The sequence below is a fragment of the Sciurus vulgaris genome (genome assembly GCF_902686455.1).
Source record: "Sciurus vulgaris genome assembly, contig: HiC_scaffold_152_arrow_ctg1, whole genome shotgun sequence".
NCBI lineage: Eukaryota > Metazoa > Chordata > Mammalia > Rodentia > Sciuridae > Sciurus > Sciurus vulgaris.
In genome coordinates this window covers 142,109-158,290 of record NW_027632901.1, presented here as the reverse complement: position 1 = coordinate 158,290, position 16,182 = coordinate 142,109, and the positions used below count along the sequence as shown (strand labels likewise).

The 16,182-nt window shown below is 34.7% G+C and overlaps 1 pseudogene across 1 annotated transcript in view; it reads left to right on the top strand.

Moving 5' to 3' along the window:
* Positions 1-16,182, top strand: part of LOC306652232 (CCR4-NOT transcription complex subunit 4-like) — a 98,587-nt pseudogene that overhangs the window by 1,567 nt on the left and 80,838 nt on the right. The window contains exons 2-3 of the transcript in view: positions 7,721-7,955; positions 8,136-9,282. The product of the transcript in view is annotated as a CCR4-NOT transcription complex subunit 4-like (transcript). The remainder of the gene's footprint in view (positions 1-7,720; positions 7,956-8,135; positions 9,283-16,182) is intronic.

The following is a 16,182-nucleotide window of genomic DNA, read 5'->3' as shown; positions in this document are numbered from 1 at the left end:
AATGGTGTACAGCTTGTTTCTCTGTACATGAAGTAGAGGTGTACCATTTGTGTAATCATACACTTACATAGGATAATGGTGTTTGATTCATTCTGTTATTTTTTCCTTCCCCTCACCCCTCCCACCCCTCTTTTCCCTCTTTATAGTCCCTCCTTCCTCCATGGACTATCTCTTTGACATACTGATTTAGACATATATCCAGTAGTGGGACTTCTGGATCATGTGATACTTCTATATTTAATTTTTTTTAGGAATTTACATGTTTTCATGATGGTGGTTCTAAATTGTGGTTTTTATTTGCAGTTCCATGATGATTCTGATGTTGAACATTATTTCATCTTTTGATTATTTGTACATCTTTTTATCTTTTGCTTCTGGATCTGGGGATTGAAATTTTGGGCCACATCCCCCACCTTTTATATTTTATTTAGAGGCAGGGACTCTTAAGTTACTTAAGGCCTTGAGAAGTTGCTGAGGCTGGCTTTGAATTTGCAATCCTTCTGCCTCACTCTCCTGAGCCACTGGGATTACAGGCATGTGACTCTGTGCCCCGCTTATATGTATGTCTTCTTTCAAGAAATGTCTACTTAGATATATGATACCCTTCCCCCCTCTTCTTTTGTTTTTTTGCTATTGGGTTGTTTGATGTTTTAATATATTAATTCCTTATTAAATGTATAATTTACAATTTTTTTGCTATGTTATATGTTATCTTTCACTCTGTTAATCTTCTTTCCTGTGCAGATAACTTTGACTCTTTGAGGAATTTTGTTTAGAGCATTATGGGAAATGAAATAATCCAGGCAGAAGGAATGTACCTATCATATGATCTCATTCACATGTGGAATATGAAACAGTTGGTCACATAGAAATTTAGAGTAGTTTTTTCTCCAGTGCTAGGGATCAGATCCAGGGTCATATGCAATTTTATAGAAGATCTTAGCAAAGAATATAGAAAATGTAAGTGGAGTTACCTGGAATGAAGTTTTACAAATCACTCTACAACTATTTCACAGCCTCACTCAAGAGAATATTTGCAAATTTTAAAAAATGGTATTAGTTAAGTCTGTCGTGTAGATAAAGATTGGTTAAAAGAATGAATCTAACTATACCAAGAAAGCAATAGACAATTTGCATTAGGACATTTTGACAAAAATGTTAATGTTTAAAATCAAACTTGGCAAAACTTCAAAATGCCTCCCAGCCTGAAAGCCCAGCTGGATGACAACCTGGGCTTTTAAGAATGAACTCTAGTTTAAAAAATGAAATTTGTCAGAAATGTGACAAATATGGATGAGATAATGATTTGAAATAATAAAGGAGATACGAGAGTGATCAGAAGGAAATTTTTCAGTTTTTGTCATGGAATAGAGAATGGAAAATTAATTCACCCATCAAATTATGTAAATGACAATGGGGACAAGTATGCCTGAAGAAGCATATTGGTTTCAAGCGGAATCCAGAAAAAAGAAGGTAAGAGCCTTGGAAATAAGTGAAGGGCAGAGTATATACAAGAAAAATACCAACGTTTGACAGATAATTTTATGAGTCAAAAGGAAGAATAAGTGCACTCCTCGTTTTATACCCAAAAGAATTCAAATCAGCATACTACAGTAGCACAGTCACATCAATGTTTAAAGCAGCTCAATTCACAATAGCTAGATTGTGGAAGAAACCTAGATGCCTTTTAGTAGGTGAATGAATATAGAAACTGGTAAATATACAAAATGGTATATTGGTCAGTTGTAAAGAAGAATAAAATTATGGTATTTGCAGGTAAATGGATGGAACTGGAGACTATCGAGCTAAGTGAAATAAACCAATCCAAAAAACCAAAGGTCGAAAGTTTTCACTTAAGTGGATGCTGATACATAATGGTGTGGGGTTGGGAGGAAGAGAAGAATGAAGAAACTTTGGATTATGTAGAGGGAAATTAGAGGGGGGAGGGTGTTGGGGTATAAAGAGTGGAATGAGAGATGTCACTATGCTATGTATATATATGATTACAAGAATTGTATGAATCTACATTATGTACAACCACAGAAATGAAAAGTTGTACTCCATTTGTGAACAATAAATCAAAATGAAGTCTGTAAAATAAAAAGGAAATAATCTAAAAAAACACTATTGTATTAAGTGAAAAAATGCACATAAAAGGTCACAAACCATATAATTCCATTTATGTGAACTATTCAAAACAGAAAAATCCATACAAACAAAATCTATAGAAACTAAAGCTCAATTAGAAGATAGAGAGGTGGTACACTTGAGTAACAAGGACAGGGTATTTATAGTGCTCTAAAATTAGTGATGGTAACTGCACAAATCTTAATATACTAAAAATTATTTCTTATATTAAAAACAAAAAGCATTTTTATATTCTTACTCTTTTGTTCCCTTTCTTAAAAATCAAACTTATCACTTTGAAGTATATTTGCAATTATCAAGGATCACAACACCTGCCACCTCCATATCTGGACCAAACAGAGGAGACACAAAGTAACATCAGCTTTCAAAAACAACAACAAACTAAAGGGAGACACTAGGGATATAGTTGCAGTATAGCATGCTGAAAACTCTGGGCCTGACTCCTAGCATGGCAAAAAATAAATAAATAAAAATTAAAAATTAAAAAGGAAGAGGGAAAAATGTTTAGTCTTTTACCTAAGACAACCAAATTAATGATAAACATCAGTATGGATAAACAAGTTATATAAAATCCATAAAATCTAGCAATTCTGTTCATGATCCAAAATATAAAAGGGAGAGCTGGGGATATAGCACCCCACACACATACACACACAATGGAAATTAAGAAAACAATTTCAAGAACAATGGCATCAAAAAAGAACAAACATTTAAGTATGAAATTAACTGAAGCAGCAAAAGACTAATACATTTCTTACTATGAAATGCTACCCAAAAGTGAATATACAAATATATAAATCGAGAGATATTATTGGAAGATGTTGATACTACCAAAACTGATCTACAGATTCAATATAATAACTATCAAAATTTCAATGACTTTTCTTTTTTGCAGAAATGGACAATTTCCTCCTAAATTTCACACAGAATTTCAAAGGATCTTATGGTCAGAACAACCTTGAAGATCAAGAGGAATTTTAGAGAACTCAGGCTTCTTGATTCCAAATATACAAAGTTATAGTCATTGGAGCAATGTTAAAGTTCATTGGTAGACCAGCTGACTAGCATGAGGAAGGACTCTAGGTTCCCTCCCCAGCAGCACAAAAAAGTAAAACCAAACCAAAGAAAAAAAGCCACAGAAGGCAGTGGAGACATATAAATTAATGGAATGAAATATAAAGTTGATAAATAATCACTCATACAGTAGTCCTCCTTGCCAAGTTTCACTTTCTGTGGTTCAGTTACCTGAGGTCAAACATGGCACAAAAATATTAAATATCAGTATTAAAATTACAGCCATAATTCACGAGGTTTAAACTGCATGCTCATGTGAGTATTATAATAAAATATCATCTGTGTAAGGACATGAATCCCTTTGTCCATAATTTAAAATTCCTGTCCCCTAGTTACTTAGTAGCCATATCAACCATCCAATCAACTATTCCAGTATCACATCATAGCCTAAAACAAAGACTGTCACTCAACCTCACTTCTTCTCATCACAAGTACTGTATTATGACAGGAAGGAATTAAGAGGACATTTTGAGAAAGAGAAAACCACATTCACATAACATTTATACAGTATATTGTTATTAACTGTTCTATTATATCATGTCATTGTTACTTTTTATTATTATCAGTAATCTCTTACTGTGGCTATTTTATAAATTATCATAGAAATTTTGCACAAAATAGGTAAAAACGGTGTATGTACAGTATTTAGTACTATCCACAGTTCCAGGCATCCACGGGTCTTAGAACATCCTATTCATGGATAAAAGTGACTACTCTATGATCATACTATTTTTAACAAAGATACTAAGTATATTCAGTAGGGGAAGGACAATCTTTTTGATAGTCTGGGAAAACTGTATGTGCCTAAATACAATTGGACCCTTCCCTTATACTAAATATAAAACTTAGATCAAAATGGATAAAAGCATAAGAGCTAAAATCCTAAAATTCTCATAAGGAAACAGGGGAATGCTTCATGACAATGCAGTTAGCAATTATTTCTTGAATATGAAAACCAAAGACACAAAATATTGTAATAAAAGTAAAATTCTGTTACAAGAGGTATGTGAATGTGATTACATCTCTTAAAATATATTCTTGCACTGTACTTATCTTTCCTGTCATGATATGAGCTGACACGATATGTATGTGATGAGAAGAAGAGAGGTAAATGATAGCCTTCGTGATGTAATGTTAGGTTATGGGTTAGGGGTTACTTGAACGTAAGTACTATGATACTGCAACACTGGTTTGCTGGTTGGCATGGATGTTAAGCGACTAAAGGACAAAAAAAAAAAACCACTATTCTACATCAAAGTGAAAAGCTTTGTGTCTCAAAGAGCACTATCAAAGAATACGAAGGCAATCCACAGGAGAAAATGTACATAAAGCATATACCTGATAAATGATTGGTATCCAAAAAAAAAAAATTTATACCTCTGCAAAACAACAAATAGAACTCAAATGTGGATAGAGTACTTTTTTATGAACTTTGTGTCCCCTCAAATTTCCAATCTTCAAGCCCTATTCTCTAATGTGACAATGTACTTGGAAGTGAGATCTTTACAGTTGCTATGAAGATTAAATAGGATCTTCAGTTGTCATGATTCAACAGGATTATTGAGTTTTACAGAGACACCAGAGGCTCACTCTCCAAGAAGAGAGCCCTCACCAAAAACTGAATACTGTCTGAATGTTCATTTTAGACTTTTCAAACTCCAGAACTATGAGAAAATAAAGTGACTGCTTAAGCCACCCAGTCTGCAGTATTTTGTTATGGTAGCCTGGAAAAACTAGCATACACTTGAGCAGACATTGTAACAAAGACATACAAAAGGCAAATATGTACCACAAAAGATGATCAACATCACTACTCACTAGAGTCATGCAAATCAAACACAATGGAACAGTACTTCACCTCCATTAGCATTGCTACTATTTAAAATTTTTTAACTTCAATCCATTATGATCTGATAGAATCACCCCTTCATGCTCAAAACACTAGGGAGAGTGAGAACATTCCTTAACATTGTAAAGGCCATTTATGCTAAGCCCATGGCTAATATCATTCTAAATGGTGAAAAACTGAAAGCATTCCCCCTAAAAACTGGAACAAGGCAGGGATGCCCTCTTTCAACACTTCTATTCAATATCATCCTTGAAACTCTAGCCAGAGCAATTAGACAGACCAAAGAAATTAAAGGGATACGAATAGGAAAAGAAGAACTCAAAGTATCCCTATTTGCTGATGATTTGATTATATACTTAGAGGAACCAGGAAATTCCACCAGAAAACTTTTAGAACTCATAGGTGAATTCAGTAAAGTAGCAGGATATAAGATCAATGCACATAAATCTAATGCATTTTTATACATAAGTGATGAATCTTTGGAAAGAATAATCAGGAAAACTACCACATTCACAATAGCCTCGAAAAAAATAAAATACTTGGGAATCAATCTCATAAAAGAGGTGAAAGACCTCTACAATGAGAACTACAGTACACTAAAGAAAGAAATTAAAGAAAACCTTAGGAGATGGAAAGATCTCCCATGTTCTTGGATAGGAAGAATTAATACTGTCAAAATGGCCATACTACCTAAAGTGCTATACAGATTCACTGCAATTCCAATTAAAATCTCAATGACGTACCTTACAGAAATAGAGCAAGCAATTATGAAATTCATCTGGAAGAATAAGAAACCCAGAATAGCTAAAGCAATCCTTAGCAGGAAGAGTGAAACAGGGGGTATCGCAATACCAGATCTTCAACTCTACTACAAAGCAATAGCAACAAAAACGGCATGGTATTTGTACCAAAATAGACAGGTAGATCAATGGTACAGAATAGAGGACACGGACACAAACACAAATAAATGCAATTTTCTCATACTAGACAAAGGGGCCAAAAATATTCAATGGAGAAAAGATAGCCTCTTCAACAAATGTTGCTGGGAGAATTGGAAATACATATGCAACAGAATGAAACTGCACCATGCACAAAACTAAACTCAAAATGGATTAAGGAGCTTGGAATCAGACCAAAGATCCTGCAGATTATAGAAGAAAAAGTAGGTCCAGATCTTCAACATGTCGGCTTAGGACCAGACTTCCTCAACAGGACTGCCATAGCACAAGAAATAAAAGCAAGAATCAATAACTGGGATAGATTCAAACTAAAAAGCTTTGTCTCAGCAAAGGAAACTATCAGCAATGGGAAGAAAGAGCCTACAGAGTGGGAGAAAATCTTTGCCAGTCATACTTCAGATACAGCACTAATCTCCAGAATCTATAAAGAACTCAAAAAACTCTACACCAAGAATACAGATAATCCAATCGACAAATGGGCTAAGGAAATGAATAGACACTTCACAGAAGATCTACAAGCAATCAACAACCATATGGAAAAATGTTCAACCTCTCTAGTAGTAAGAGAAATGCAAATCAAAATCACCCTAAGATTCCATCTCACCCCAATTAGAATGGCGATTATCAAGAATACAAGCGACAACAGGTGTTGGAGAGGATGTGGGGAGAACGGTACACTCATACATTGCTGGTGGGGATGCAAATTAGTGCAGCCACTCTGGAAAGCAGTGTGGAGATTCCTTAGAAAACTTGGAATGGAACCACCAATTGACCCAGCTATCCCACTCCTTGGCCTATACCCAAAGGACTTAAAATCAGCATACTACAGAGATACAGCCACATCAATGTTCATAGCTGCTCAATTCACAATAGCCAGATTTTGGAACCAACCTTGATGTCCTTCAATTGATGAATGGATAAAGAAACTGTGGTGTATATATACAATGGAATATTACTCAGCCATAAAGAATGATAAAATTATGGCATTTGCAGGCAAATGGATGAAATTGGAGAATATCATGCTAAGTGAGATAAGCCAATCTCAAAAAAACCAAAGGTCAAATGATATTGCTAATAAGTGGATGAGGACACATAATGGGGGGAGGGAGGGGTTCGTGTTAGGGTTAGAGTTAGGGTTTGGGAGGGGTGCAAGAATGGAGGAAGGAAGGACTGTAAAGAGGGAAAAGAGTGGTGGGAGGGTTGGGGGAAGGGAAAATAGAATGAATCAGAAAACATTACCCTATGTAAATTTATGATTACACAAATGGTATGCCTTTATGCCATGTACAGAGAAACAACATGTATCCCATTTGTTTACAATAAAAAAAAATTTTTAAATAATTTTTTGAAATATTGCTCAGGATATAAAGAAAACAGAACCGTTGAACATTGTGGTGAAAATCTAGAATACAGACACTATGGAAATAACAAGATTTCTCATAGAATTAAAAACAGGGGAAGTCTTACCCTAATGAATGATGGTGATCAGGCTGGCTGTGGAATTGACCAACAGCAGAAACTTTCTCAGCCAAAGATGTTGCATCTGCTGAAGCAATCCAGTTTTCCCAGACACTAGTTCAGTGGTCTCTTCTGAGGACATGACAGCAAGTGGAGTTGACTAAGGAAAACCTGAGGGAAGGCAGGTGGGTCTTCAAACTTCTGAAGTTTAGCTCTCAGTCCCTTAAATTAGTATAAACTTTTGTCACTGTTTAATAAACATGAAGAACCTCAAAATCCTGATGCTAAGGAAGACCCTGTGGAATGCAGTCTTTGCATGGAGCCCTTGAGATGTATGCGATGAACTTTTTCCCTTGCACCTACCTGTGGCTACCAAATTTGTCGATTTTGTTGGCCCAGAAATTGCACTCATGAAAATAGTCTTTGTCCTGCTCACAGAAAGCCACATCCAGAAGATCCAGAAATTTGTAAACCACTCTCACAGGAAGAACTGCAAAGGATAAAAAATGAGAACAAAATAAGAGAAAACAGAAAAACTACCTTCCACTGTGGGTGTTTTTTTTTTTTTTTTTTTTTTTTTTTTTAATGTGCTCTGCAAACAAACCTCAACTTTTTTGTAAGTCTGTTCCAGTGCCTAGCTGACCCAGAGGTATTAAAACAACCATAATAATTTGGAGAATTTTGGTAAAGCACATAAAGTTTGTCATCGATAATAGCACATCATATACAGGCTCACAAGGTCCTAGTGCCAATGCTTATATCTGACCTGTATCTGGTCAGAAAATACTCTAAGAGATTTACAGTGTGTCAAAAATGTGGTGGTAGATGGCAGAACTCTTAAGACATCTCTAGGTACAAAAACTACTGCAGTTACTTCTTACAAAAGATACATTGTCCAAAACCTGACTGCATATATCCACATGAATTGGGAGGTGAGGCAGGAAAGTTCACAAAAGAGGAAATGCTCATGGGTGAACAATAATATAAACAGAAATTATTTCAAGAATTGTATAAGTTAATTCCAATTTTCTTCAATTATTTATGGATTCAGTTGATAAAAATCAGAACCAAGTGACATCACTGCAAAGCCCCATTGATACACCTTCAGATTCTCTCAGTATAGGAAATTGTGGTAATTCACAGCAGAATCTAACAGTGATACACCTTCAACACCACCTGGTTTAACAAAACCCAATCCAGGCATCCCCACAAGTTCATGCAATCACAGTACAAGGTCCCCATTTGAAGAGGCAGTAACAGAGTCACAGTCATTATTCTCTCTTGACAACTTTTGCCATTCCAACCCTATCCCAAGTAGGCTTCCTCCTTTTCCCAGTTCCCCATGGACATCTAGTGATTGGCCTATGGCACCAGAGTCACAGAGCCTCTTATCATCAGAAAAAAATCCCAGTATCATCCTCTACAGACTGGCAAGCAGCATTTGACTTTGGTTCTAATAAACAACCAGAGGATAACTTGGGGTTTGATCCTTTTGATGTTAATTAGCAGACCTGAGTGAGCAAGAATTGTTCATCCAAGATAAACTTTCTCTTTCACCCACATCTGTTCAGAACTCCTCTTCACATACAACAACTTCCAAAGGTCTAGGCTCTGGATTCCTAAATCTGCTGTATAGACAAACTCTTAATTGTACCTTTCCTGTCATGCCACAAAGGTTTCCTCAATTGCAGCAGCACTAGGCAATTTACAATTCCTTCAGTTTTCCAGGTCAGGTGGCCTACTATTCTTGGATGGCCTTTCCATACAATAGCATCATGCACTTGAAACACACAGGTATATGTAAGAACACAAGTTTAATATCAGAATATTTATGGTTTTGTTCTTCTACCCTTGAAATTTTCAGAACTTTTGTGTCTAAGATTCTTTGTAACATTTATAGAGGAGGCATTTTAAAAGGAAGTCATTCTTCTTATTAGTGTTTCATTCAATTTGGGCTTTTGTGATGATGTGTAAAAGAGAGTTTGTTCCTCTCCTGATTCTCTCAAGTAGAATAAAATAATTCCATACTCTGACACATAATTTATATAATTAATTTTTATCTCTTGACCTTTAAGGTGTGGCACAACAAAAGTGTTTTCATATTAGAATACTCTGACATTAAGACATTCATTCTCTTAACTTTAGCAAGATTGGTAGATGAATTTACAGAGCTCCCTCTAATTCTTTGGCTGTATTCCCTTCAGACCAATAACATTTCATGATCTAGACAAATAACTAGGTCTTAGTTTGTGGCTATGGATAAGGGAAGTTAATATACATAATTTTAAGAGCATCTGATGTCATGATTTACACATTGATGAGATTTCTGATATTTGCTCATTTAATTATGGTAGACAGATAGTAGGTAATCCAGAGCAAAATTTTTCAGTCCTCTTTCATACTTTTTATGAAAAAGTATGTGTTCAATTTCTGTACTTTTCTTCCATTTGAGATAGCCTATTAGAATGCAATTATGTTTTCTTTTGCTTTGTTTTAATCATTTGGAAAGGTGGCATTTTAATTATTAGTGAATAGTGTAACTGGTTATAACTTTAAAAACTAAAGTGCCCATAAATATATTTTAAAATAAAGTATTAGCCCAATTACAATTACTATTTCAAGTGGGAATACAAAAGAAGTATAAAAATATGAATACTATTTCCAAGCAGTGTAGAGTATATTTGAAGAGATAAAGCTACGTATGAAATGGTAACCATATGTATGGTACTGGAATCTGAGAGGCATCAAGGTAGCCTATGCTCATTGAGGAGACTTCATTGAAGATGTAGGAATTGATCTGTACTACACTGTCTTGAATTTGGGTTAGTGGCAGGGGGAAAAAGACCTTTCATGTTGATGGGAAACTCCAGAGTAAAGGCACAGAGGCAAGCATTAGTATGGCATTATATTAAGAAGCATTTGAATTGCCTTTTATAACAGAAGTGCTTCTTAAACCATAGTAATACAATGGTCGAGAAGATGAGACTCTCTGACAGCAAGGCACAATAGTGTGGGCTTGACAGGGGACCCTAATCTTAGCTGCTTTTGTGATTTACTTTCATTTGACTTTCTACATGTTCATCTTTAATAAATAATGTTCTTCCAATTTCATAGTTATCAAATTGCCCACTAGTATCAAAGATCAAATTTAATCCAAATATTTCGAATAAGAAGATATTTTGGAATGCCACACTGGTAATGAGAAACCACTGATGAATGAGTACAGTTGTCTTATGTTAGTTGTTTGAAATCTTCATCTGAATTAGATACTTTAATATTAAAATGTGGCATTAAGTGATAGTTCTGTCTCTGTGTTTTCCTTCACTGTATACTCAAGCATAGAACACTAAAAACTTATTTTTCAGAGATGTTAGAAATAAATGACCAACTTTAAAACAATTTGAATACAGAATAACCATATGATTCAGCAATTTCACTTCAGGCTATAGACCCAAAAGTCATAAAATCAGGAACATGAATAGATATATATGTATACTGATGCTCACATCAGCATTATTCCCAATGGCTAAATGGTTTAAACTATCAATCAATGGATGAATAAATCAACAAAATGTGGTACAAATATATAATGGTTGCTACTCAGTCTGTAAAAGGAAGGTAATTCTATTCATGTCACAATATAGATGAAGCTTGAGGATTTTAAGCTAAATGAAATAAACCAGTCTTTCAAAACAAATACTCTACTATTGCCACTTCTATTCAAGTACTAATAGTAGCGAAGTTCATACAACATGTGAATGGTGTCTGCCAGGGACTAGTAGGGGGTGAAGAATGGGAAATTAGAGTTTAATGAATACAGAGTTTTGGATGAAAAAGTTCTGAATATGAATGGTGGCAAGAGTTGCAAAAAATGATAAATTACTTACATGCCACAGAAATATAACTTTAAAATACATAATAAAGTGAAACAAGAATTTCAGAAAATAAATGAACAATTCATTAAAAATAATTAAATCCAAAGCCTTCTCAAAAGAAACTTCCCAACAGAAAAACAGAATATTCATTAAGATATTGTAACATTTTTAAGAAAGATATTTTAATTACTACCATGTACCATCACCCATTCATCTCAAAAAAACTGAAATAATTTTTTGTTGCAACTCCGACATACTAAATTTGTAAGGCTTGTTTGTGTGTGTGTGAGATAGAGAGCATGCATGTGTGCTAGGAATCAAATCTAAAGCTTTCCACATGCTAAGCATGCTCTCTACAACTGGGCTACATCACTAACACTGTAAGCTTTAAAAAATAATTTTTAAAATAAACAAAACTGATGGTGTGGGGATATAGCTCAGTATTTGCTAAGCATAAACCAGGCCCCAGATTCAATGCTCAGCACTGGGGAAAAAATTAGCAAATCTTCATGAAAGTAAGCATCCATTCAGATATATTCAAAGAAGACTACTAAAAGTCAACAACAATTAGAAGGAAAAGCAAAATCCTTGAAAATTATCTTCGCATTTGGTTAGCTTCAATCATTAATTCAAATGTAACTCAAGCCTATGCTTTACATAATGTTCAAGAAATTTCTATTGTAGAGAATTATACATAAATTATAAGAAAAATCTGAGTCAGTGGCACATGCCTGTGATACCAGCAATTCCAAAAGCTGAGGCAAAAGGATCACAAGTTCAAAGCCAACACAGACATCTCATGAGACTCCATCTCAAAATAAAATCTAGAAAGTGTTTCTTTTGTAGGAGAGCATCCCTGTCCTCAATCCCCAGTACTGCAAAGATATAAAAAATAAAGCTCTGTGGGGTACGGTGGCCTGCAATCCCAGGAGCTTGGGAGGGAAAAGGATGGCAAGTTAAGTCGGCTTAGTCATCTTAACAAAGCCCTAAGCAACTTAGTTAGAATCTGCTGTCTCAAAATAAAGGAATTATAGGCTGGGGATGTGCCATAGTGGTAGAGTGCCCCTGAGTTCAATACCTGAAACAAAGAAACCTTATCCATGATAGGTCTACACTATTCTTCCCATGATTTCCTTTGCCTAAGATTCTCTTCTAACATTTCAAAAAGTTTAAATATTTTTTAAAAAGGATAAATATCAACCATATCATTTTTGTTATGTAGGTGAAAATCTAAATACCAACAACTATAACACAATATTTAAATAGTGTACAAATCAGTAATCTTTCAGGTACAAAAACTGAATATGCAAATTTACCAAGACAATGTTTATTAAAATTCCACATCCAGTTGGGTACTGTGGCCATGCGTGTAATCTCAGAGGCCTGGGAGGTTGAAGCAGTAGAAAGCAGAGTTCAAAGCCAGCCTTAGCAACTTAGCAAGGCCCTAAGCAACTTAGCGAAGCCCCCTCTCAAAAATAAAAGAAAAGTAATATATATATATATATATATATATATATATATATATATATATATATATATATATATATAATTTCAAAGGGAAAAATGTTTTACAATTTCAAACTACGTAAGCTCCTTCCCTTTACGAAATGATACTTTGACAGCTATTTGAAATCCATTTAATAGCCAACATTGTGAATCATAAGATCTTCTAGCTACTCAAAGATCAATCTTACCCCATGCATACATTGAATATGAATATTTGCCTATAAATGACTTTTACGAAGACATTTAAAAAGTTTTAAATAAAAGCACAATATTTTGATAATGGTATTGTTTGCCTAGAAATGATAAAACTAGGGGACGTTATTTGTACTCATTTGTCAATATTTAAATGCCAAATCTGGCACAAAGACTTGTTATAGTGAAATAAAATATCTGGTAAATAAGACAGTTTTATTTATTAGGCAGATGAAAAACCTATTTATGTCTATGAAGTCTCTCATAGGTGTATATTGCAACTTGCAATGAGAGTTCCAGTGTAATTTTTAAAATCTTACCTGAAGGGTCATTCTTGGATGATGAGTGGAGACTGGGTTAATTCTGCTAAGAAAAAATAATTGAAGCCTATAGACCTAAATAACAAACCAACTGGGAGATAATTCTGGCAACACTCTTTAAGTAATTAATGTAATTTAAGGTCTCCTTAATATAAAAATTAGCCATTTTCAATCACTTTTTCTGCTCCAATATTAAAGCAAATTTTTAAGAGCCTCATGTTCTTAAATTATTTCCATAGTGGTTAGAACTAATACAAAATCTTTTACTATATGTGCTGGAGTATTGTAGAACAAGAACACAATAATCCAAACTTGAATGCTGAGATTATATATTAAAGCTACAACTACTATAGGAACAGGGGCCAGTGAGAGGTTTCTGGTAATTGACTGTAGGCATTAAAAAGCAACCAGTAAAATAGTAGGTCCAGGGCACTACTTACAATACTATTAAGAAAGCTACCATTTCTTACTTTACTTAATATCTAGTAATGAATGATTAGAAAATGAATGTTGGCTATACAAGGACAACTGCTGCTGGAAGGCTGCCTAAAAATGTGATCTATTCATTTATAAAATAGATTGGAATGGCTCTTATCACATGGAATCCTGTATTTACAGAAAATTAAAGGAGTCTGGCCATGATGGACTAACTTGTTTGAGGGAGACCCCCCCACCTTAAACACCTAAAAAATTCGCAAAATGCATTGTATAACCATTCGTAAATGTTGGTCAATGAAATGGAACTGTGTTTCCCCAGAGAAAACAAATTACCTGAGCCCTATGACAGTTAAGCCTTGTGCTTTTGAAGTGTTTTCCAGATTCTGATCAGAATGGGGAAATCTGGGAATCTGAGCAGAGCAGAAACCCAGTCGGAAACTCTAACTGGTTTTGGAAGTCAGTGACAGCTGTAATTTGTAGGACACCCTTTCATCGTTAGTAGTTAAAATAGATGGACAAGCAATGTGTGAGATTCAATGGACAAAGAATCAATCTTTGTTAACACGCAAGTACTTGGACACTATAAACTTAAGTACCAGAGTGGACACAGACATTTTTTATCTGACCAAAGAGGTTTTAACTCAAAGCATTCAGCTAAGACCTTGTAAACTGGGCTAAACTAGCCCTATGACAAAGATTCCTCTCCAAACCCACTCTAACAAATTTTTATAAAAACAAGTCTTGAATTTAGATAAATACATCTTTTCCTCTTTAAGGGATAAATGTCTATTTAAAGCAGATAAAAATAACAATGAACTGTGGTTGTTAATGATTTAGATATTAGGTGTCCCCCACAAAATCACCTGTGAGATGATGCAAGAAGGTTTAGAAGTGAAATGATTGGATAATGAGATCATTAACCTAGTCAGAACATTAATCCCCTGATAGGAATTTACTGGATGGTAACTATAGGCAGGTGGCTGGAGAAGGTCGGTTACTGAGGGCATACCTGTGGGCTTTGTATATTTGTCTGTGGTAGAGAGGAGCTCCCCATGATTTCTGATGCCACATCCCCAGTTGCTTTTCTCTGTCACACACTTCTGCATGATATTCTGCCTCACTCAAGCCAAGGGCAAGGGAGTTGACCATCTGTGGACTGAGACCTCTGAAACCTTAAGCCTGAATATAAACTTTTCCTCCTTAAAATTGTTTCTGTCAGCTCTTTTGATCAGAGCAGTAGAAAAGCTGACTATAATGTATGGGTTTTACAACATTCCTAAAAATAAAATGCAGAAAAATACCAAAATGGACAGAAGGTGGAAAATTAGAGATCTGCTACCACAGAGTTCTTATTTAATACATCAAGCAGATTAATTGTACTTTAAAGAAGATTGTGCCTACTATAAACTCTCTAGTAGTCATAGAAAAAATAAAACAGGGCTGGGGATGTACTTCCATTTTAATCAGGCACTCTATGACTGGTTAGAAACACAGCACCACAAAAAAAAAAAAAAAGAAAAGAAAATATTAAAAAAAACAGGGGTGGAAGGGGGACAAGAATGGAGAAAGGAGGGACTGTATAGAGGGAAAAGAGGGGTGGGAGGAGCAGGGGAAGGAAAATTAACATAATGAATCAAACAGCAATACCCTATGTAAATGTATGATTACAAAAATCGTATGCCATTACTCCATGTACAAACAAACAACATGTATCCCATTTGTTTACAATAAAAATAAATTTAAAAAGGAAAACAGAGTATCACAGCCTCTGGGACAGGAATCTTCTACCTTTCTATTTTGCTAACAAAACAATAAAACTTTTTACTTTTTCTAAAAAATACAGCAAATATACTATTGGTAATAAAATGAAATACTTAAAAATACTTATTCAAATCAATGAAAGGAAAACAAAAAATATACGATAAATAGAAAACAAAAAATATACGATAAATAGAAAACAAATATACGATAAATAGCAAGCCAGGAGCAGTGGCACACATCTACAGAACCAGCTACTGGGGAAACGGAGACAAGAGGATCATAGGGTCAAGGTCAGCATGTCCCAAAAGGGCTGGGAAGGACTGGGGAAGTGGTTAATCTACCCTGAGTTCAATCAGCAATATGCACCAAAAAAAGACAGAAAAACAAAACCTCAATCCTTACCTCACTCATTCAACAAACTTCAACTCATCATTTCAAAGACCACAGTGTAAAACCTAAAGCTAAAATACAAAACAAAAACTTCCTGAAGAAAAATAAAGAAAATATTATTGACTTTAGAAACAAATCCTCAAATAAGATACAAAGAGAGGGGTGGATAAAAAAAAAAAAAAAAAAAAAACAGTAACTTGGACTACATGGAA